The 24,205-nt window shown below is 41.5% G+C and overlaps 1 protein-coding gene across 5 annotated transcripts in view; it reads right to left on the minus strand.

Annotated features, from left to right (window-relative positions):
* OSBPL8 (oxysterol binding protein like 8) overlaps positions 1–21,149 on the minus strand; it is an 82,554-nt gene extending 61,405 nt beyond the window's left edge. For 2 of the 5 annotated variants that reach the window (XM_085221570.1, XM_085221557.1), the window contains exon 1: positions 20,995–21,149. The gene's annotated coding sequence lies outside the window, so the exon portion shown is untranslated. Of the gene's footprint in view, positions 1–4,184; positions 4,283–20,994 lie in introns of all 5 variants that reach the window. The other 3 variants (XM_085221563.1, XM_085221596.1, XM_085221583.1) reach the window with 3 other exon arrangements.
* Positions 21,150–24,205: the final 3,056 nt, after the last annotated feature.

The following is a 24,205-nucleotide window of genomic DNA, read 5'->3' on the forward strand; positions in this document are numbered from 1 at the left end:
GTGAAGACGTGGGCTATGCCTACAGCTGTAGACCCGTCCAACGCTGGCTGGAAACCAATGAGGAAACAAAAGGAGTCAAGCCATTGGAAAATAAAAAGCAGTGTTTTTGTGAAAGGTTTTTCTGAAATGAAAAAGAAAGGTAAGTCAGCAGAGATGTTTGCATTGACAAGATGGATAGGCGACAGAATATTTCCTTCCGTTTCTGATGCCAAAGTCACCATTCTGATAAACAGAGACAGACCCGCGTTTCCTTTGCATGGAACTTTCCAAAACAAAATCCAACCTTGTTTCTCCTAAAAGGATTTTTTTTTTTTTTCCCCTTGACAGACATAACTGTTAGGTACAGAGCCAAAAATTAAAAAGACGGACACCTACTATTCCAAACCTATGAAAACTACTTTAATCATATTAAGTATAAGACTTGAAAAAGCCTCAACAAGGGGATGCTGTAAGTCTATTTTAATACTCCAAAAGAAACAGAATACTATTTTCAGTGATGAAATTCTCTAAACATCTCAGTTACAACACAATCATAGATACAGAACTATTTTACGGGTCATATGAAAGTCAAAAGTACCATCGACTTCATAAGGAATAAAGCTTCAAAGAAAACTATTCTGAGATGACATGCAGTTAATTGCAAGGAATCACACAGACCCAATCAAACTAAAGCAAATTCAGATTAATACCACAGCCAGGAGTACCACCCTGCTCAAACTCAGAATATGCTAAACATACTCAACTTAAAAAGTAACCAAAAAAACCCAAACATACACACATCCTTCCCAAAGAGCATAAATGTGGAAGGAATCAACTAGAAATGAATTACAGTATCATATATTCAGTTGTACACGAGGTCCTTCCCAGTAACTAGAGTAATTAACCAAAAAAGATACCAGTCTTTACTTTCCTTACTGCATTTCTTAACTAATAGTTGTCAGTGTTTGACTGTAGGCTCCTTAGAGCACAAACTATTTCTTTGTTCTGTATCTGTGCTATTAAACTCAATTTGATCCAAACGCATCAAGGCCTCTCAAGTTCAAAGCAATATAAACGGTAACTGTCGACTAATAAGAAAGTTAAGGGAAAATATCATCCTAATGCACATTACAGCAAAAAGAAGAAAATGAAATTCATAAAATGAATAATATTCCTCCAAAACTGAGTCAGTGTAAGGTTTTAACCTTTCCTCTGCGCTGTGTATTTTGCCACTTCTCAGAACTGAAAAGGATGACAAATCCACTTTAACACTTTCTTTAATAGATTTCTGTCCCTGTTAAAATAGAACTAAGTTTTACAAAAAGGAGATGAAGGGAGGGTAGTGAAAAAACCCTCAAAATGATGCTTAGTTGACTCACTAACACATGTGCAACAAGAGTATGATGGCTGTAACTCGGAGTGTGCTGCCATTTACCTACATTCATTTAGAAATACCACTGAACTACAGGCTTCCAAAAGTCCAACAGTGGTAAAGCTTTTTTTTTCTTCTTTTTTTCTTTTTTCCCCCTTATTAGCAAGCACTGTTAAGGAATAGCTTTAATATGAAGAGAATAAAACAGACCATCTATCTTTCCTTGCCCAGAGCTACCCAACCTACCAGTACAGAATCGCATTTCTACACCTAAGGACTTAGTTTAACCACGTCTCTGGATGCTGCTTTTAAGAACCATAAACTTCCAAGGGATTCCATTAAGATCAGCTATGATCCTAATTTCAGATCTAAAGTGAGACACACATAAGAGAAAATCAGTGAAAGATGTAAACCCTCTTTCATGCTTTTAGTCTCAACACAAATCTCAGCTGAGCTGTGCAGAGCTGCAATAGAGTTACATTGTGTGAAGGAGGTTTTCATGAGATGGATATCTGCAGTATTAAACATGGTGATTATTTCAAACAGGAACCTAATGTTCTCTGGTACAATTTAGTTTTCCATATCTTAGCAGCCGTGTCTCTTCTTGATATTAAAATAGAGTCAGTGACATAAGAGACGGCCTTCCTTTGGGTTTCTTTAAGCCAGTGCTAGAAGGTAGTTCCTACAATAGAATTTAAGAGCAAAAGGTCAGAGAAGTGCATGGCAAAAGGAAAAACCCTAGAAATTGTAACTTAAAGTAGCAGCAGTTCAAGCAAGCACTGATAGCATCTCGCTTACACATCATGGTTTATTAAGAAGCTTTAGAAAGTCTAATTTAGATTTCCGTTCTTTATGCCAAGTTTTTTTCCTTTGCTTAAATAAAATAAGTTCATGCACCTAACTTCTGGGTCTTTATGTGTCAGTGCTATCCTACCTGTTTGCGGTTTGGGATCTGTCATAGAGTTCTTCAGTTTTATTTTCTGTTGTGGAGTTTCTCTTTATTATTATTTTTAAAGTCATGAACAAATGTTTCAAATAGCCTGTGCACAGGTTTAGCAAGGACTAATGCTTTTAGTGTCAAAAATTCAAGTTTGTCTTTCTGAAGCAACTAAGCGACTTTCATATGGAAGTGCTTCATGAATGTCATACATCTTTTAGTGACAACATGAACTAAGAGCACTTAAACAATATAAGCTGGCTTTGTGGTTTAAGCCAGCAGGCACCTCCACGCCACACAGCTGTTCACTGTGGGATGGGGGAGAGAGTCAGAAAAAGGCAAAACTCACGGGCTGGGATAAAGACAGTTCAACAGGACAAAAATGGAAGAGCAAGCAACAATGCTAACAATAATTATAGTATATACAAAATAAGTGATGCAGCTGCTTACCACACTGTGCCATTCCAGACCTTGTCAAGTTACCCAGCTCTTAATTCTTGGACAGACCTCCTGTTTCCCTATTCACTTCTATCCATTAAATTGCCTGTTCCCCATGGAATTTCTTTAGGTGATGAGAAGTACTGAATCTTCCATGAAAGCAGTAATGGAAGAGATACAAGCATAATCAAATGACAACGTACCTGCAATTCACAGTCCTCAGAAATCAACTTGATATTTCTCATCATCATCATAGAAACATCACAGAATGGCCTGGCTTGAAAATAACCACAATGATCACCCAGTTTCACCCCCCTTCTGTGTGCAGGGTCACCAACCACCAGACCAGGCTGCTTAGAGCCACATCCAGCCTGGCCTTGAATGCCTGCAGGGATGGGGCATCCACAACATCCTTGGGCAGCCTGTTCCAGTGTGTCACCACCCTCTGTGTGAAAAACTTCCTCCTAATATCTAACCTAAACCTCCCCTGTCTCAGTTTAAGACCACTCTCCCTTGTCCTATCACTATCCACCCTCATAAACAGCCATTCCCCCTCCTGTTTATATGCTCCCTTCAAGTACTGGAAGGCCACAATGAGGACTCCGCGGAGCCTTCTCTTCTGCAAGCTAAACAAGCCCAGTTCCCTCAACCTTTCCTCATAGGAGAGATGAATTCCTTTCTAATGCAAGTAAGGCAACTGCTCATATTGTTTACAACAAATAAGTACATAAAAAGAGTTTTTGCCAATGGAAGAATGCAAGTCTTTCAGAGGTCAAAGCCAATCCTTGAACAGTTAAATAGCAACAAGTAGCAACATTATCACAACATTATCAGAATACATTCGATGTCCTCCCTTAGGGGCTTATGCAGAAGACATTAAATACATTCAAGCAGAAAAGAAAGTATGTGCCGTGGTTGGGATAATAAGGTTCTGTCCCTTTACAGCCTGAGTGTGGTTGTAAGTTTGCTTTGTGCTGCACAACCAGGAAATGAAGCCTTGAGACTTCCTTGGAAGTTCTTTGAGATGCTCCAGAGAACAAAGCAAATAAAGAAAAGGAAGCATTTATTCAATTCAAGGCCCAAGGAATCTTGAATGGACAAGAACCTCCTTCCTCCCTTCCATCTAGTCTACTCACATAGTAGGAATTTGTTCTGCTATAAAATGGATTAACAGAGTCATCATTAATTAATTAGCTAGATAAGTAAAATAAGAACAACGTGGTCTGGGTTTTGAAAATATATCTTTCTGTTTAGGAGGCCAGGGACAGACTGAAGGCAAACAAACACCCAGACAGAAGGCTGCAATGCTTGTGTACTCCAGTAAAATCTGTTTTCATCAGTTCTCAATCAGTTTCTAATAGCATGTCATTGTTTAGTTTTATATAGAAAATTGCACCCACTACTGAGATAACATTAGCTTAACTACCAAGATAATATTAGCTTAAAGCAATTTGATACCTGTATCTCTGCCACAGCAGTTAACTACACCTGGAAGTGTCCCATTACACTTCATATTCCCTCGAGGGCACTCACACGTGTATTCTGAAGTCTAGCACCTAGGAGAAGAATAAAACACTAATTTCCATTCTTCATGATGCAAATTAATCTAGGTAGCAACAGCTAAGGTGTCAGAGACATAACTCAACAAGAAATTATGTGTCCTGAATTAGGCAGATCTGAGCTTCCATTTCCTTGCATGTATACAATGTCTGACATTTATTTTCAAACACAGCACTGAGATGTCAGAAGAAGGAAAACCGAATGTATCAGTTTGGATTGCCTGCAGAGGTAGCTACATATCTGGAACCACACGTTTCCAATTATGAGCTATGCTAAAAGCGACAACTAGAAAATTGTAGCACCCTGCATTCTCACTCATTTACTGAGAGCCCAGACTGACTATTCAAAATCAGTGGTCAGAAATACAAACCTGTTGAGTTCAGCAGATACACTGTACTCTGATCTCTCTAAGATGTCTCATAACATGCTCTCTTTTTACCCCAAGTAGTCATGAAAAAGTACCTGTAATATTCATTTTAATGAAAGCAGCAAGCATGCAGAGCCCTTTATTCTCAAAACCAGCTTGGCATGTGTAACTTTTCCTATGAGAAAGTATTTCCTTCCTCCATTTTGCAGCCCTCAGCAGAACTCAGAAAGCGATGATCTGCCCACTCCTATTGATCACGACTTGGGGAAAAAAATAAACCAAGATAAATCAGTAGCTCTTAAAGCAATGTCATGTTCTACTTTCCCACAATAGCTTTCAGAAATTCTCTGATGTTCACAGATTCAGCTTTTATTTCTCATGTCTGGATTACCTGCTAGACACATGCAATATGGAATTACGATCTGGTAACTCCAGGAATGCTATTAACTTCATAAATTCCAGACTGTAAGTGAATGGCCTTTTGGACATTTCAATGCTGTTTAAAAGCACCAACTGTAAAATAACCAAGATGTTTACCCACCCAAACCACCTAACCAAGACAAACACACAAGTACTCAGTAATAAAAGCCTATTGCCATCCCCCATACCACGAGTTCTGTGCCAATACGTCATAAATAATGAGACTGACTGTTTGCAAACGCTGATAAGTATAATTAACCTTCACAACCCTGTCTCTGGCCTTGAACATTGAAGCCGAATTCATCTTGAAAACCAATTAAAATGCTAAGTAGTCTATACACTTTGGGACTAGAAAATGGCATACCACATTCAACAAAAATATGAAAAGTACAATTGTCTCCTTAGCATCAAGGATTTATTGGTTATTTAAGCAAAAGTCTTAACTACATCATGCTTTCAAATAATTGAAGAACTCTTCAGATCTCCTTTAAAACCGCGAAACATGTAAGATTTATGCAGGGGTACAGATCTCCCATCTCAACAAAACTGAAGGTTTAACAAAAAAATATACAGGCAAAGAAACAAAGGAAAGAGTTAAGTGCGTCACAAGGTTTGATGCTGCCTTTTTGTGCTTATCTGTAATGACAGACATCAGCTGTATCAATAAGGGCCAAGGGCTCGTTCTCAGCTCACACAGCACGCTCCGCACTTCATTTAGCCTTTAACTTCATTCTCCCCCAGCAGGGTGCCCTTCCTCATTCTGCCCTCTAGATGGAATATTGACAAGGAAAGATACTTAGAATTTATGTTGCTGAAATGGCCTTTCTAGGGCTGACAGTTTTAAATGAGCAGAACAGCATGGCAGGCAAATGGATCTGGAATTTTCATTTTTCTGATGCTTCTTTCCTGAATGAAAAGCATGGAAAATTTTGGACTGCAGTGCTTAATTGTAAGCTAAGGTTTCAGACAGACCTCACAGCCAGCTAAAAGCTGCCTACATATCGAGAGCTTTTTAGAAATATATTAAAAAACAACATTTCAGAATGGTGGAGTCTACTTGGAGATCACTTCTGTAATCCATCTAGCTTTAAGATAACAGAAACATGCCAAATCACATGCAGTCATCCATTTTCAAGAATATTTCTGAATGTGGCAGCATTCCAGTTTAGACAGTGCTCTAAGCTGATTACAAATGGTTCTGAAGTTTTAAAATATTCTACCAAATAACGGTAGGATTTTTTAGATCTTATTGAGACAAAAATATCTTTAAGATCTTTACAGTGGATGTCATATTTCCTCTAACAACATAAAACAAACATGTTGTCTTGCCATGAAATTCAGATGCTTGTGCATTTGCAGCTGTAGCTTAAGGCTTTTTTTCCAGTCCTTTAGTTTTGTCAAAGTTGAAGCAACATGTATGTTATTCTATTACCACATCCCCAAATAATGAAGGGAATCAAAGATTATAGTCATATCCCTAAACAGTGAAGCAAACAGAAGCTTATAACAGACTGCTGCCCATACACTCACACGAGCATTTCAGAGTCTACAGACCTGACCAAGTATTATTTTGCATGTCAAAATACAAACACTGTCACAGGTGGGGAGCAAAAGCACTCTGTAGCTTTGCTTAAAAAACAAATCACTATCATTTCCTGCTTTCCATCCTTCATGACCTAAGCTCAAAATTCACATTATAACATTTTAAACCAGGTACGAAATTCTGCTCATTTAGTAACATCACAACTTTTTCCATGCTATTCTGTATAGAAGGCTGCCACAATATGATCACAGAGGTAAAATCTGTATATCTTTATAGATGATTATTACATCTATTCCTTCACATTAATCATCACTGTTATTCACTCTGGTACTAATTAAATTCATGGTTGTTGTTGTTGTTTTTCCAGTTAAAACAGTAGGTAGAGACATAACTTTCTTGACTGAAAGAAAAGTAGGTAAGGTGATTTCTAATTCTGCAATGAACCTGAGCTGCTTATCAGCATTTAAAAGTTACTACTCTGTTCTACCATCAGAATATTGTTTCCACTGATCTGTGTGTATATCTAAGTAGTCCTCAATGCTGTCAAGTTATCCTTGACATCTAATGCGCGTACAGCTGTGCTGTAGATAGCAGCATTTTATGCAACTCACCTCTTTACCTTCAGTTAAATAGTGCAATACGAAGGATATACTGCAAGGCTGTTGCAAGAACCTTCAATTTAAGCATTTGCAGAACTTACTGTCCATAATAAGTATACAAGATGTATCAATTTGAAAAGCAAAACCTTGGTTCCTTCTCCACAGAGGAAGGAAGGACCTGCGCCTTGGTCTGATCAATCACAGAAATTTAGCTTACTACAGCTGAGGTAACATCCTTCAAAAGAGAGTCCCACAAACTGTTCCTGTGTATGTGATCTGAGCATCCTCAGACATCTCACTTCAGCTGACCAAAGCCAAAATGAGCTTTATGTGATGATCTAAATCCTCAAGGTCTGCAGTGTGCCTGGAATCCTGGCACATACTTCCCAGAAAGCAGTGGCCTTCCCAGCAAACTGGAGTTTTGCAATGAACTCTCCAACTCCTTAAGTTGACTCTGGCCCACTGGCAACCAGCTTGCTATGCAGAGCCTCCTGGAAGCAGTCACTTTCTCCAAAAGGTGACTTCACACACCTCACAACACATACGGCACAAGCTTCACAAAAGTAAACTGTCACAGGAAGCGAAGAGCAGTTCAGTCCAAAAATCAAAACAAAAACCGAACATAACAAAAAGAAACAAGCAAACAAAGAAACAAGTCACACTTCCTTCCCTCCCTCCAAGACTTCACAGATAAAGAGATAAATTCAACAGTCACCTCAATGAAGACTCTGAACTATATTCAGAAATTCACGTTACGAGTGAAGAGGTTGCTTCTGCAACACATCCCCCAACATCTTCAAGAATTATGAATCACAACAGATGCTACTCATCCTTGGAGAGACAACCTAAGTATCTCAAGTCTGAATTTAAGACAGAAATATCCTCTAAGGCAACAGTTTACATTTCATTCACCCACAAGAATCTAACATTTCTTGTTGTTTTTTTTTTTATCTCATGAAATTACATTGACTGTTACTGCTGGAATTGTAAGCATTACTTTTGAAACCCTCAAAAATGTCTACAATGAATAACAGCTGGGATTTGCGTGCCATGTCTCAGATGTTTCAGCTATCACTTCTGGACACTGTACATTCGGAGTAACATCAGTTCTCTGTCACTCGAGCTTCCTTTTCCTCTGCCGTCACTACCAGCACCAATGCTTTTGTACATGCTGTTTCTGCAAAAGGTCAGCTGCCAGACCACATTCCACATTCAGATGTAGAAGTAAAAAAATAAAAAACTCAGTCTGCAATCCATAGTTCTCAAGAATAACTATTGAGTTACCCTTTATACTATTAACCTAAGATGCAGCAAAGCCTTCCTGAAGTTTAAAACTAAAAGACTAAACTAAAACTAAAACAAAACTGAAAGACTCAAAGTTTCAAGAGCTCTAAGCCTCCCATTCCTACTCAGCAGTACCCAGAGATCATGTTGCTGACAACTTACTGATCTTTTTCCAAAAGCAGAAAAAGCCATTGAGAAGTTTAATTTTTGAGCCGAATCTTCAGTAACCTGAAGAACAAACCACTGTTGAAAGCTCTGCTGAAGAACTTACAATATAATTGTTAAGTATTCACAGCCAAGATGGTATGAATTTCAGAGATCTAAAGAATTCTGTGCACATACTAAGAGAACGGAAGATGCCACAATTTATTATATAGAATAATTGAAGAACAGAGTTAAAAAGATATGCCAAAACCTATAAAAAAGTACTAAACTTGCATTTGTCAAAAACATGCTTCTTAAATATGAAGCGGCACAATTTGTAACCTGTGAGCTGCAAGGCTGGCAGTGCCCAAATGACAGGTCCTCTACAAATGAAGAACAAACCAACCAACCTCATGCACCACAAGCCTCACTGCCTTACCTTCCTTCTTTACATAAAATAAAAGCATGTCTACCTGTTCCAAGCTGAGAACCAGTTGGAGTTGATGACAGGTGTGTCTGTGCACTCAGATTTATTTTCATCAGTTTTTCTCTAATTTTATAGGGCATCTTATTGCTTTTCATTCTGTTGTTTTGTTTTTTTTGTTTTTTTTTTTTTAACCTTGCTTGGCAAGCATAAGTTTGCTATGTGGAGCTCCTTTACTTCAGTGAGGCTCTTTTTTTTAATGATAGGAGAATCTTTTCTAAAGAAAAACATTATTTTTGGTTGTTGATTTCAAAGATTGGTCTGAAGCTCTTACGCAGTAGCTTTGTGAGTTATTCAAATAAATAGAATCTGCACTTTGCTTTTAAATATCATACGCCTGAAGCTCGTTTATTCCCCTGAAGAGTTTCTACTACTGGCATTGTAACATAGCTGTTTGCACTGAGATTTATCCACTCTTGTCACAGCAGCACAGCCAGGGCAGTTGCATATAAATCCAATCTTGAATCACAGTATTATCTTGACAAACGCCAAGCAGCACATCCTCATAGGAAGGTATGCTTGGAGTCTTTAATTTAACTTACAAAGCATGCTTCGTGTGATATTGGCTTCTCTCCACAGGCACAAAGACTGCATTTTTATTCCTGATGGGATATTCATTTGATCACAAAAGAAACATCACAAAAATTGTAAATCCTGTGCAGGAGAAATGCAGTGCTACATGAGTCTTTCAGCCTCTAACAGATCAAAATGGTCAATCTAGTAACATTACAAGATAAATTTTGAAGCCAGAATTACTGGCTTAGAATTGCAACTTCATGCATATTGTGCAAACTCAATTTAGATTTTTAAAGAGACGCGAATCAAAGCAAAGAGTTATCTCCAAAGTCTTCAATTTGCATCTTAGAGGTTATACAAATTTGCTTTGCTTACCCACACAAAAGCCTCATTTTTCCAAAGGAAGCTGCAAAGAATATGAAGGACTTCAGGTGCAGCCTGCCCCTACTGTTGTGCTTATTTGAAGGCCACGGCTCTGAACAGATGACTGTCAGTTCACAGAAAGGAATCTGTTTCTGATATATTACTAGTACTGCTCCTTTACACATGTAAATAGATACACTCCTGCATGCAAACTATGTTCTACAGGTTTAGCAAGTCCTTGAAGCCAGGCGGATGCTTCACAGGCATTGTCTGTTTGACAGGCAGATAGCACATACCACTGTCTCTATTTCACCTGCAAGCATACCACCTTAGAAAAAACAAAAACACAAGAATTCACGCTCACCTCAAACCAGTAGCCTTCCAAAGTGTCTGAGTTATCCAGAGGGAATACAAGGTTATGATTGTTCCCTCTTCTAAAGCTATATCCTTCTGAAAAAAGCTAAGGCCACCATTAGTCATATGGTGCCCAGAGATTGCAAGAAATGAGACAGAAATCTCCCTGCAGCCATTTAACCACAATCTGTGCAGGAGACCAAGTTCGAAGAAAGATGAGAAGTAATCAAAGAAATCAGAGCAGGCAGTTTAGATGGAACTACAGGAGAGAGTAGACAGGACATTCACCACAGGAATAAGCAGCAATCCCAGATGTCCTTTCCTAAATAAAACACTCAGAAGGCACTCAGCATCCTGCTCAGGCAGCAAGAGAGAAGCAAAACAGCCATCTCAACTCAGGCAGAGAATTGTCCACCAGGTGTGTGTGCAGCCACTGCATCAAGTGTAACTCTGCACTGACAAATGGTATTCCTCCATTTGTGACATACATGCTAGATCTACCTCAAGTATTAAACGTATCAGCCACCAGCAGCACGGGTAGGAGGGCAGTCACACTGTCTTGACCAACACTGCCTCAGTGAGGCTTTTACAGCTCTCCTCTATCCTCCACCTGTCCCCACCTCTGTCACTCACCTTTCATAACAGCTCCAAACAGAAAAGACAAAAAAGGTAACATGCCACAAAGGACAGAGCACTGTAATTTCTCACCATAAGCAAACAGCATGTCTTAGAGACTGGTATCTAGAGAACTGGAAGACACATAAATCTGAACACCAACACTGATCCTGAAATTTCTTCTTGCACACCTCACACAAGACTTCTATGACTTCTGACACACACACCTCTCTCTTTCCCAAAGGTCTTCTGTATTAACTTCTGATGATGCATGCTGTTACTCAATCATACAACCCACAGTAACAAGATGTAACACGTTTTTGTGTTGAGGGACATGGTTTAATGAGTACTATAGGTGATAGGTGGATGGCCGGACTGGATGATCTTGAAGGTCTTTTCCAACCTTGGTGATTCCGTGATTCTGTTTTCAAAATTTGGAAAGAACCTGGTCTACTATACTCAGAATAACTGCATGTTGGCTGTACAGTGCATGTAACAATCCCAGGCATACTGGTTAAAGTCAAATTACCACTGCACTTGCCCCAGGTTTTAGCAGTGCAGCCAATAAACAGTGCTCCGCTACGTCAATGTCAGCTAAAAAGAGACCAATCTGTTAGAAATACTGAATTCTCACCCAGTCCACACCTGTTCCTGACTGGCAACCACAGAACTTCTCCTTTGCAATTTTTCTTCCCTATCCTACTAGCTATTATTTGAGTCTTCAGAAAGTCTTTTTTGGTTTAAGCTTTATTTTAACTCTGTTTCAGTTCATGCACAAATTTTGTTTCATCTAGACTTGAACCAAACAAAAAGTACTCAAAGATTAGTGACAATTATACACTAAAAGGAGTAACAGCTGTGTCCCTTTTTTTCAGTTCTTCACATATTCATCACACTAATATTTCATCTTGGGACCACTCCCATATTTTTAAGACCAGTACACTAGGAAAAGATAAAACTTTCCTTACTTACCACGCTCCACATACCATCATAACATCTCTGGATATTGTATTCTTCATTTCCACTTGGACTATACCTTGATTTAAAAAATCAAGTGTCTTCCAAGTACATACGTAGTCTTAGTCTTCCAGATGATATTACAATAACAACAAATCTTCAGTGTCCAATAACCTCTCAAGGAGTAGAACAGTAGCTTTTAAGGTTTGTAAAAAGCAGGCCCACAATGGCATTAGTCTTATATCCACCAACAGCTCAACTAACAGATTCTGAAAAATGTTTTGTGCAAGAAGGATAGATGGCATTCCTGCCTTTCCTATTACAAGGCATTTATAAACTAATTTATTTTTCATCATCTTGTGAAAAATTGAGGCAGAACAACTCTACTCTTTGTACAAGCCACGAGCCTTCTCACAGCAAAAGATGGCTGGTACCAGACCATCCCATCGTAAGGCAGTACATAAAGCATAAACCCCTTCTTCTGAAGCAGTACCTGGACGTCTATGCCTGCTTTTAGTATGGATCATGCTACACCAGTTTTACTGCAGTTACACATGCCATATGCTGAAACCAGTAACACCAACAGGCCTCCACAATATAAAGTTCACAGCTATCTTTTCGTGTTCTGTGCGAGTACTGACCTAACACGAAGTTGTTTTTTTTTATTTAATTTTTTATTTAAAAAGATGACAAAGACTTTATACTTCACAAATTTTATTCATCTTGACTGGAAAGACTTCCTGATACTTTGTTTTCATCAAGGAACCAACACAAAATGAATTACAACAACTCTTTTGGCCAGACTCCAAAAATGGACTTAACTGTGTTTTATTTGCTTGGGTAGGGCTTGTTTTTTCCCCCACAGAATCACAGAACTGTGGGGTTGAAAGGGATCTCTGGAGATCATCTAGTCCAACCTCCTGCAATGGCAGGCTCCCTACAGTAGGTTAGACAGGAAGATGTCCAGGCAGGCTTTGAGCATCTCCAGAGAAGATGGCACCACAACCTCTCTGGCCAGCTTGCTCCAGTGCTCTGCCACCCTCACAGTAAAGTTTTGTCTCAAGTTGTGATGGAACTTCTGTGTTCCACTATGTTAGGACCCATTGCCTCCTTTCCTGTTGCTGAACACCACTGAAAAGAGCCTGGCCCCACTTAGCATCCACTCTGGGTATCTGCAACTGTTGATAACCCCCCTTCCCCCTCCCCAATCTTCTATTATGCAGGTTGAACAGCCCCACATCCCTCAGCCTTTCCTCATAAGGGAGACGCTCATGGCCCCTCATCATCACTGATGCCATCCACTGGACTCTCTTCAGCAGTTCCTTGTCTTTCTTGAACTGGGGAGCCCAGAACTAGGCACAGCACTCCAGATGTGGCCTCACCAGGGCAGTGCAGAAGGGAAGATAACTTCCCTTAAACTTTAGATCATGCTCTTTTTAATGTACCCCCAGATACCATCGATCTTCTTAGCTCCAAGGGCACACAGTGCTGGCTCACAGCCAACCTGTTGTCCACTAGGACACCCAGCTCCTTCTCTGAAAGCTCTTTTCCAGCAGGTCAGCCCCTAATCTGTAGTGATGCATGCAATTGCTTTTTCCCCAGGTGTGGGATTCTACATTTTGCCTTTGTTGAACCTTGGTCAACTTCCTGTCCAGGTCTCCTGAATGGCAGCACAGCCTTCCAGTCAGTCACTGTTCTCAGCTTTTTGTCATGAGTGGTTTTTTTAGTTGGTTTGAGGTTTGTTTTTTTTTTTTGCTGTTGTTTCAATTACACAGGCTGTTATCAAGTGCAGTTGACAGAACTGACTAGCTGAGATACTAGAATCTATAAGAATGTCCATGACTAATTGGATTCATTTTAGATAATAAACTACACTGAAATTATTTGCATAAGTACTTTTAGTTCATTCACTATTATTAGATTCTTTAATTAACATATGGCAATTTTATAAAGCATACTGTGGGGTCGGGAAAAAAGAACAATAGTGACACGACTTCTAAAACAAGTATTGAGTAACCAAATTCCAACAGCAGCAAAGTTGGCACTGAAGACAAAGAGATTCATAGCATTATGCCAAAATCATCAAAAGCAGCAGCACTCACAAACTGGTAAATACGCCAACATAGCTTGTGAAAGCACTCGTATACCTAATTTCTTCTCCCTTGTCACAGCCTTCTTTTTTTTTTCTGAGCACTTCAGAAGACAGTAGTTCTAACAATTTTATATCTGTGTGTAACTTTCAAACATGCACAAGCAGTAAAAAAAAAACCAGCACTGGAAATGTGTTCAGAATATAACCTGTATTTGAATCACACGTTACATGCAGTACATTTGTCCAAAATGCAGAATGGTTGGTGTAAAAAGTTAACACAGAATTGAATCCAAAGTTTTCTGCAATACCTCCAAAAGCAGTCTCTGCTGCTTACAATAATGACCATCACGCAGTTTCCTAAATAAGTTCATACAGTAACAGGAAATACCATGGAGTTACATCTTGCACAGTTTCTTCAGACATTAAAACCCTGGGCAAGTGCATGGCAGAGTGGAAGTAATGCAGGTGCAACCTTTATTTGCACAGAAGTCCTGTGACTCTGTAAGAACTTCACCATGTGAAAGTAAGATTTAAAATTTAGAGCACAGAAGAAGTGACTTCTTCCAAAAAAGTGAAATTGTAAACACACAACACTTAGAGGAGAAGAAGTCCATTTCCAGTGTGCCCGGATGGCTCCATTGGCTTCATTCTGTTGGGCAGGACTGAAGCACAACAGAGCTTCCCCCGTCCATCAATCTGCAGGACCAGAGATACCATTTTCTCAGCAACTATTTGCAAAGCAGGGCAGAGGGTGCTGAGCAAAGCCTGTGCATAGGTGCTGCATCCTTCCAGTGGACAGAGTGTGGACGGCAATGTGGATAGGAAGCAGATAGCACTGCCATTCTCCTTTGCTGGAAGTCCCTTCTACAGGCCTGGAAGCACATTGCTACAATCTCTAAAAGGGACAAAAGCACAAAGTGAACCCAGTAAGTAAATGGGTTGCCTTTATTCCATGATACATGCGAGAGTGGGAATCAGTGGAAAGTAAAAGTTAGACGACTAGCAATCAGAGGCAGGCCCCAGTACACACATTACATGATAGTCGTGGCATGATAATTTATTTATTTCAACCAATATATTTTCTCTGTATTATTAGTACGTGTTCTCAGTGGTTGCTTACACTACTCCAAACAGTTATCTAAACCATCTCAGCTCTCAGCAGGCCACAGATAAACTAACTCTTATGATGGCTTCCCACTGGAAAAACACAGAGAGGAACATCACAAGAGCTCTTGACAATGCAAAAAGAAACTTACATTGAAGGCCTTACAATGGAGCTCTTATCGGACAAAGGTAATGTCATGCGAGGAGGGAGACTGGTGATCTTCTAGGCCACATTAAATATTTGCCTTTAGGCCGCACACACTCTGAGCAGTCCTTCAACAACAAACAATGGTAAACCCATTCCCTTGGTACAATACAGCACTGCAGTTTTGACCCCCACAGCTACAAAACAAAGACCTGTAGTTTATCTAGCCCAAATGTTTCCATGTCTACACAATATCCTAGCTATGCTTCCCGTGCTCAAGAACAGTGTTTGCTTTACAAAGGGTAAAGGTTTGCAGGCCACACTGTAAGAAGAGCCGCATTGCTCTGCTCTCCGCACCACACCCCACCTCACGCAGAAGAGGCCTCCTGCCCACCTACTTCCCACACAGCAGCCCCTCAGGGCTCCAGCAGTGTGATGTGTCAGTCCCCTGGCTCAGCTAAGGGGACCAGTCCTACAGCATTGATGTCACTGCAGACGTGCACCATGCAGAGCTCTCTAATTGCTGCTTGTGCCAAAGAGAACGGAGACCTGCAAGCAGCTATTTCCATTGGTCAGTTTAACATGCAGCAATAATGGAAAAAAAATAATAATTGCTATTTAGCACTGCAAATGTCTTCTATCTATCATTGAATTCCCATACTGAGTGATCTCCCTCGTTACTTCACAGCTGGAAGAGGGAAGCTAAGCTCTCAAGTAAACGTATGTTTCTTAATTCAGCACCACTTGACAAGTATCTAATCACACATCATCACATCACATACTTCTGTAAACTTGCAAAGACTGCAAGAATGTACAATCTGAGCATGTTAACCAAAAAACAGCAAGAAAGAATCCTCAGTGCACTGCCTGAACAAAAGCTGCCCGTGCTTTGCCTAGGAGAGTGCTCACTTGGCTTGCAGAACTATCCTTATTACTACATGTTGAAACAGTAATTAGAAAAAAAATTCCACAGAAAATCTCATGCAAAGGAACCTAGTGTGTACCTGTCAAAAAGTGTTCATGTCTCTTAAAATGAATCATATTTCTCCTTCAGAATGCTGCCAAGAACCTTCAGTAGTTCACGAATTAGACAGCGACTGAACCAGCATTCATTGCCCAAATCTCATATTAAGAATGCCATCCCTATTACTTAATATTTCCAGTTTTAAGTAACATGCTGTTTGCCTTAACTCTCCAAACCATCTATAAACACATATGTAGAGAACATCTTTCTGAGGAAAATAAGCCAGCTGCTGAGATGAGGCACTCCATATGTATTCATAAAAAAGCCTACTGTATACTGGAAAATCCCAGTGTTGGAATGATGGTTCTGCCATTTGTCATTTGAGGAGTCAAGTAAATCATCTATGAGTATTGTTACTTTTGTGGAGGGGGAAGAGGAAAAAAATGTTACAGAACTTACTGAAGCTATTCCTAAGGAAAGACAAATAAAGACCAACCTCAGTCAAGTATCCTCTTCAGTATACTGCGCACCAGCTTACTATCAGCTTCAAACCACGAGCATTAAAACCAGCTTATCTTCTGATGCACGGTTCCTTCAACAAACACACTTCCTTAAGTTGTGTAACAATACTTTTATTTAAAAAAAAAAAATTATGTGTTTAAATTGGGAGTAACATGCCACCCTGTGAATTCTAAGCCTTTAAAAAAAAAAAAAAAAACCCCAATCAGCTGGTCTTCAGAATACCACAGCTTCTGTTTGCAGGCAAGGTAAAGATAACTGAAAGAAACAAGCTGTTTTCCCTTGCCTCAAATGAACAGCCATATCAACATCTTCTGCATTACTTCTAAACAAATGCTGGGTGACAGGATTACAGCACTGGAAAATACATGAACGTATAGATAGTGCATGAGTTTATTCAAGCCTAGATTCTATGAGAACTTGAAATGAGATGCGGTGCAGGGAAATGGTTGAATTAAAAAAAAAAAAAGGGGAGGAAGGTCAGATACAACACTTCAGTTCTGTGTCAAAGTCACTGCAAACTCAGGAGCTTGTAAAGAGACAGATGTAACATTTTTACTGGACGATCGATATTGCACATTGAGGGAAAAGGCAAACTAAGCTCAAACTCACATCTACTGCTAACAGCATGAAGAAAATGAGGCTTATTTCTTCATCTTGTACCAGAAGTCCACGTTACTTCCTCAAAATGAAAATCTCACTTTCCAAATGCCTCTTACCATCTGTCAAACACTTCTAGTTGTTCTCAAGAGGCTTTTTTTTATGCTACCACATACGTTACATCTGCAACAGATTTTCCTGTTGTAGAGTCCAGATGGAATAAAACATTGTTTTATAACAAACATACCAAAATACTGTGCAGAATTCAAAGTGTGTACAATCCAGAACCAGCTACTCTGAACAGAACACTTCATACTAACATATCTGCTGTTAAACAGCACCTTATTACAAGAACTGTTTCCTAAACATCCCTCAGTTTATAATGTTCAGTGCTGCATATATACCTTCCTCTTAGAGGTGAAGGTCAGTCCTTGAAACAAGCTCCTTCAAGTCTACAGTCCAACATGACAAAAAATGAATCAACTGAGACAAACTACTGGAGAAGTATGCAACTTGTTATTGGCCAAAGTTTTCTTCAGATAATGCCACAAGCAGCAGCTTCTACTGAGTTTAAATTGATCAACTGTTTAGGTAGAGAAACCATTTCCTTGATCAGAAATTGATTTATAAAAAGCATCTCCAAAATGATGCCAATTGTTTAAGTCTGGGCTCAAAGCAAGTGCACAAAGTAACAACGTATTTTCCCTTTAATTCCAAAGATTGTGGAAGTGAATACTATTTTTTCAAAGGAAATAATTTTTTTTTTTTTAAGTATACTTTCTGGTTATAATTAGACCTTCTGACATCTGAAAAACTTGTAAAAGCCACACTAGCCTCAATATCTGCTGGTACCTTTTCAAGGAAAGCAAGAGGCTCTTCAAGTGGCTCCAGCTGTAAGCCCTTCACTTCGCATTAGTGGAAGAGCTGTAGCAGCAGAGGGAAGGAAGCAAACTACTGGCAGTAAACAGAGCGGCTATCAACTTTATCCACAGCACAACAGCAAAATAAATCATTCAAGCAAAATCCAGAAGCAGCCCTCTAAAAGGACAAAGCCTTCAGGAAAAATCTTTTTCACCCCTAAGACTGTGTATCTCTAAAAGACAGACTGCTGAAACATAACTATCAATTGTGTTGTTAACTATTAGTATTGACTATTGCTACATGCCTTGTAATGAAAGTTAACTAGAAAGGCAGTCTAATTCAATATCAGTATGAGCATAGAATAACAAAGGGGGGTGGAGGAGAAACGATGGGTCACTCAGAACAGCACCATTTGACATTTAGCAGCAGGGCTTCTTTCGTCCTCACCAATTCACTGAATCCCCCTAGCTGAAGAGCTGCACTGCTTGGTTTCATGTAACAGCAGGGGCTGCGTAAGGACCCATCTCAAAAACCTTTCAGCTGCTTCTCATCTCCTCAGAAGCACACCTGCCATGGAAGCAAGATCTGACCAAGATTTACATAGTACCATTTTGGGAACACAATCATAACCCTCTGTTCTGCTTGCATTACACTGAATGCAACTTCAGAAAAATCCTCACTTTCAGGTAACTTACTGCCTTACTCTTAACTACTTTGATTCCTAGAAAACAGTTCTCTGTTTCTTCACTGATGGGCTTCTTCTGTTTTCCTTTATTCGTATCTTGTCTGCTGTGCATTAGAAGTTTTTCTGTTTTTAATCAGAAATCTGAGTACCTCAGAGCTTGATATAGGCTCAAAAAGAAAAGCCTGTTGGCCCATTTGAAATAGTTAACTATATGATGTCATGCGTTTTCTGTATCAAATTCATTTTCTGTTCCAAAACAAAAGCCCAAGAGACTAACATGAGAAATTGCTTGGCGGATAGCCTAACATGACAGATATTTCATACCACATGGGGGAGAAGGGAGAAACCCCCTCAGAAAATTACCCAAGAGGTGTCAGAGAACAGTTGTGTGAAATGCAATAGGGAGGCAGGTGGTGGGACAGCTACCAGGGAAGAGAGGAGAGCCAAATCAGCAGCACAGTTGATTAAACGCTGGCAAAGTGTTCCAAACAAAGATTTACCAGAGAGAGAGGGAGCTGGAGCACAACTCCATAGGGCACAAGCATGCATAGGTTCTTGCAGTACAAGGGTGGCTGCACGAGCATTTCCTTGAAAGCATGACAACAGAAAAAAAAAGTGGGATGCTTACATGTACTGCATTAGACATGTATTGCATTCCCTAATGCAGTACATGTAATTCCCTGGCCCACCTTGACCAGTTCAACAGAATATTTATCACCCCCCAAAACACAGCAGTCCTAAACTTCTATTTTCTACTAATTCCAGCACTTCAGCTCCCTTAGGAGTAAGACCCTGAAGCAATACAGTAAGATCTAATGAAAAACCACTAGTATATCAGCCTGCCTTTCACCCCAGTTCTGTTCCCTGTAAGAAGCACACAAGCCCAACAGTCTTTTGTGCAGCCTCAGGAAATTCTTCCTTACACAGTAAAAGTTAACAAGTTTAAACAAACACTGATGACAATTCAAGCACAGAACATGAAGTACCCCGAGAAGTTCACTGCTGTGTGTGGACACAAGAGCTGCACGGTCATTTTCTGAGAAGTTCATTTTACAGTAATTTGACAGGAAAGCATCTTTAAACAGAGCCCTCTCCTTTAACCACGTTCGACCAAAGAAAAGAAAAACATATAATGCTTGTTGCATTCTAAGTTATATCTGTCTCAGCAACTCCCTCTACTTACAGCACCTGTGCAACTCCCCAACAAGACAAAAATTAAGCCAGCACCCACAAGTGAGCAGATTAGTGCTTCAGTTTTGAAACAGACTGCGCTAAGTCAGAGTTCAGAAAGGAGCTCTAAAAAGTTGTTGCTCAGGAAACAAACTGCTTCAAAGCTCAGGAGTTGCGATGCAAAACCAACATGAGACCAAAGCAACAAACACCCTCAGAAGCTGTCAGGGAACTCTAAAGTGGAGCAGCACGCAGAATTCAGTGCCTTTGGAAGGTACCAGGTGTCAGCCGCACCGAGCCATTCTCCTCCCGCACTCAGAGCAGCGCTGCAGCGGCGCCGGACTCACCGTAGAGCAGCCGTGACGGGAGCTGCACTCTGTGCCCAGTTCTCCTACACTGACGTTGACTGAGAGCTTCAATTCAGTATCCACGGCTCTCTCCCCAAAATTTTGAACGCTAGGTTAATATCGAACAAGCACCAACAGCGACTCAACTGCGTAACGGCGACCAAACAGATCTATATTTTCCGTACTTCAGTTTAAACGACTGAAGTTAGGAAAACTTCCAGATGTGAGCAGAGGCCTCCCGCCCTCCGCCTCGAGAGCTCGCTTCGCTCAGACCGCGCTCTGCGAGCGGCACAGCCCGCGTCAGGAGTCGGTTGTCGCCGGGTGTCGGTCACCGCCGAGCTGTCAGCGGCCCGCCGGGTGCAGAGCCCCACGCAGACCGCACACTGCGGGGCTGCGGTTCCGCTCGCCCAGCACGCAGCACTCCCGGCGCGGCCGACCCCCGCGGGACCCCCGCAGCGCCCAACAGCCAGCCAACCCGCCCGCCCCGCAGCCGCCACCCCCGGCCGAGCGGGCGGCACCGCGGAGCCACGCAGACGGCCCCTCCGCCCTGCGACCCCGGCGGGGCACCGGCTCACCTGTCCCCGCGGTCGGGTCCGGGCGGGAGACGCGACTCGGCCCACCCGGTGCGGCCGGGAGCGGGAGCGGCACCGGGACCCTCCCCGCCCCCGCGCCGTCCCCGCCCCTCTCGCTCCGCTGCAGCCCCGCCCGCCACGCGCACGCGCCCGGTCGCTGGTTGATCCGCTCATCCGCCGCCGCCGCCGCCGCCGTGGCCCGAGCGCAGGCGCGCGCCGCCCTGTCACGCGGATGCTGTTGGTGGCTGGGGGGGGCGCGAGGGTTGGCGTTGGGAGCTGCCCGCGCCAGGGGGACACGGGGGGATGGCTGGTAACGGGGAGCGGGAGATCATCGAGTCCTTGCTGAAGTGGACTCCCTGCAGACGCACAGAGAGGCGTCTAGGCGAGGCCTGAGTATCTCCATAGGAGGAAACTGCACAGCCTCTCTGGGTATCCTGCTCCTGTGCTCCGTCACCCCCACAGCGAAGGAGCTCTTCATGTTTGTATGGAACTGAGTTCAGTGTCCTCTCATAGCAGTTTTAGCCGTGTATTTGTTGGTAATATAAACCCACAGCACATATTGCCATATTTAAAAAAAAAAAAAAAAAAAGGCATACTTTGGGTTTTCATCGCCTGCCAGTTGCTGTAACTGGGAGCAGCTGCGAATTGCTGAGTAACTTTGGAAATGCTGAGCATCCTCCTTCCACTTATGTCAAGAGGGATTGCTGTCAGTACAGACAGAAGACATTTGGTGCCTCCAGTGCTGCCCAACTAGTGGCACAGAAATTGCCAAAGGATGAATGCTTCCAACCCTGAAAGTACAACTTCAGCTCCATCCGTTTTTCAGTGTTATCTCATTATGTGTCAGTGTCACTGGGAGTCCATTATCTCCAGCCAATGTTCCACACACAGTCTTTTCATTCTATTCCTCAAATAGGCAGAGTTAATTAAAAGGCTGAGTATTCTTCCAGCAGCATTTCTTTTTCTTTCAAATACATCTGTAGAAATATACGCACGTATCTCCGGCTGCAGAACACCGCTTTTCCCCTCAGCAGCTAGGTACAGAATGCTGAAGAACGCAGCAAACAATTGTTTTCATTCTCAGAAATAACTTGGGAGTTTTTTCTGCACGAAGCTTTCTATAATTCAACACCACTTCTTGCCAAAAGAAGCAGTGGGATGGGATAATTCTCTCTGATGAGAGAACACACAGGCTCTCTCCGTTCAGCTTTAACTCACAAGGCTGTGGCCTAGCTAACTGGCCTAGTCTGGCAGTGGGAGGCAGTTGTGTGCAATTTGTGACTCACTCACCTCTAGCCTTGTGGCAAAGGGCAGTTCTTACAAAGCTGCTTTCAGAATCACCATGTTTGCCCTGTCTCTTAAACCCCGTTAAGAGAGCTGCAGAAAGAAAACAGAGCACCTGAAGTCCCACAGGACAACCATGGGCAGGTCACGGTGTCGGATGTGTGAGGAACGTGACACCAGGCAGTCAGGCAGCGAGGAACTGGTCTGTGTAGAGATCATACCAGCTGAATCCATGCCACATTCTTTGCCTCTCCTGGAGGTAACCAGTAAACTCCTCTTACTCATCTCTTAGAGTGCTTTCTTAGCATTACAGTTCTTGTATTTCAGTCTGCAGTAGGAGGAGAGGCTGCCAGCACGCCAAAACAGCAATCCTTTATGGAGAAGCCCAGTTCTCTGATCACATGATGGCAGCTGAACTGAATAAATGCTGACATAGGTTTCATTAGGTTGTGCAATTAGGGTTACATCACAGAAATTGTGTTAACTGGCTTCTTTTAGCAAGGGGATAATGACCATGCACTATTATATATTCATGTTTGAGGACCTAAAATGCTGATGGATAATAGGAATTTGTATCTCAGTCATTAGGACTTCAAGTGGAAGAAATACATGATTGGCACCACTGATATGTTGAGTGGTGAAAGCATTTGCCTACATTGCATGTCCATAGGAAGCATGAATGGCAGTAGGAAAAGAAAGAACCAATTTTCCTGTAGGAAGGCCACAGCTACCAACCCTCTTAGTTGGAGGCAGAGGAAAGAAGAGATGGAAACTGCTGTGTAAAATTGGACAAGCTCTGTTCCATCTTTGATACCAAGCTTTGATTAGGGCATGTTTTCCTTTGAAATTGCAAGGATACAGAGAATTTAAGGGTGGACCTAGTGTTTGAAATAGTCGGAGAACAGTACAAGCAGGTTGCTCCCCAAGAAAATGTGAGTTGGGAGTCCAAGGGGATAACACAGTTGGCAGGATAGGAGCTTTGCCAGCCAGGGCTCAGTTTCATAGAATAAAATTTGAGGACAGAAGCAGCCCCCACCTGAGGGTGGGAGCTTAGGACAACGCTGCCACCACACAGCTCCTTCCTAGGTTTGTGTATCCTCTACTGTTGCTCAGAAAACAAGATAAAGTACTTTACAGTGTAAGGGGAACAGTAGGAGGGCAGAGTGCTTTGTTTTGTGGTTGGGCTATGATTAGGAATGGTAGATGGCACAGGAACACAAACAGGTTTTGTAAAGAAAAGAAGATAAGAAAATTTGCATTATTCTCAGATAACATACTCGCAGAGTCACCAGAGGATAATTCATTGTAATCCTTTTAAGGGTTATCATATTATCTAGTGGTAACATGTACCACATAGGGTTTCACTGGTAAAGTAAAACAGAGGAAGTCTAAAAGCAGCAGCAGAGTCTGAAGTAAAGTGAGATTTTTGCAGTCTTAACAAGGGAGCTTTTGGCACCCTGACTTCTTTTTACTTTCTCAGGAACACATGACAGCTTCCTGACATATCCACAGGGGTGGGCATCTTCAAAATTAGAAGGAAAAAATTCCCACCGATAAATGAACTAAAAATCTTGTATTAAGAACCATTAATATGAAGGAAAGAATGGTTTTCTGTTTTCGGGAAAGCTATTTCTTCTTTGCTCTTCCTAGAAATTCCAGCTTCCCAAACTTTCAAAGAGAATGGACGCGTTTTTCTCAGCTTGAAAAGGTTTCTACAGCGAAGGTTGATATAATTGATTATGAGTATAAAAAAGCTTGGCTGTAACTAAAAAGCAGCTGGGGTTGGACAGGGGCAGAATAGCAAAAGACTTGTAACTTGATGTTCACCTAAAACATTTTTAGCCTCCAGGTTACGAGGACTCTCAGAGAGCCTCCGTTGCCCTCTAGGGGAGAGCTTCGGCATCGCTTATAGAGCTCAGTTCTGCTGCCT

The sequence above is a fragment of the Meleagris gallopavo genome, chromosome 1 (genome assembly GCF_905368555.1).
Source record: "Meleagris gallopavo chromosome 1, MGAL_WU_HG_1.1, whole genome shotgun sequence".
NCBI classification, from domain to species: Eukaryota; Metazoa; Chordata; class Aves; order Galliformes; family Phasianidae; genus Meleagris; species Meleagris gallopavo.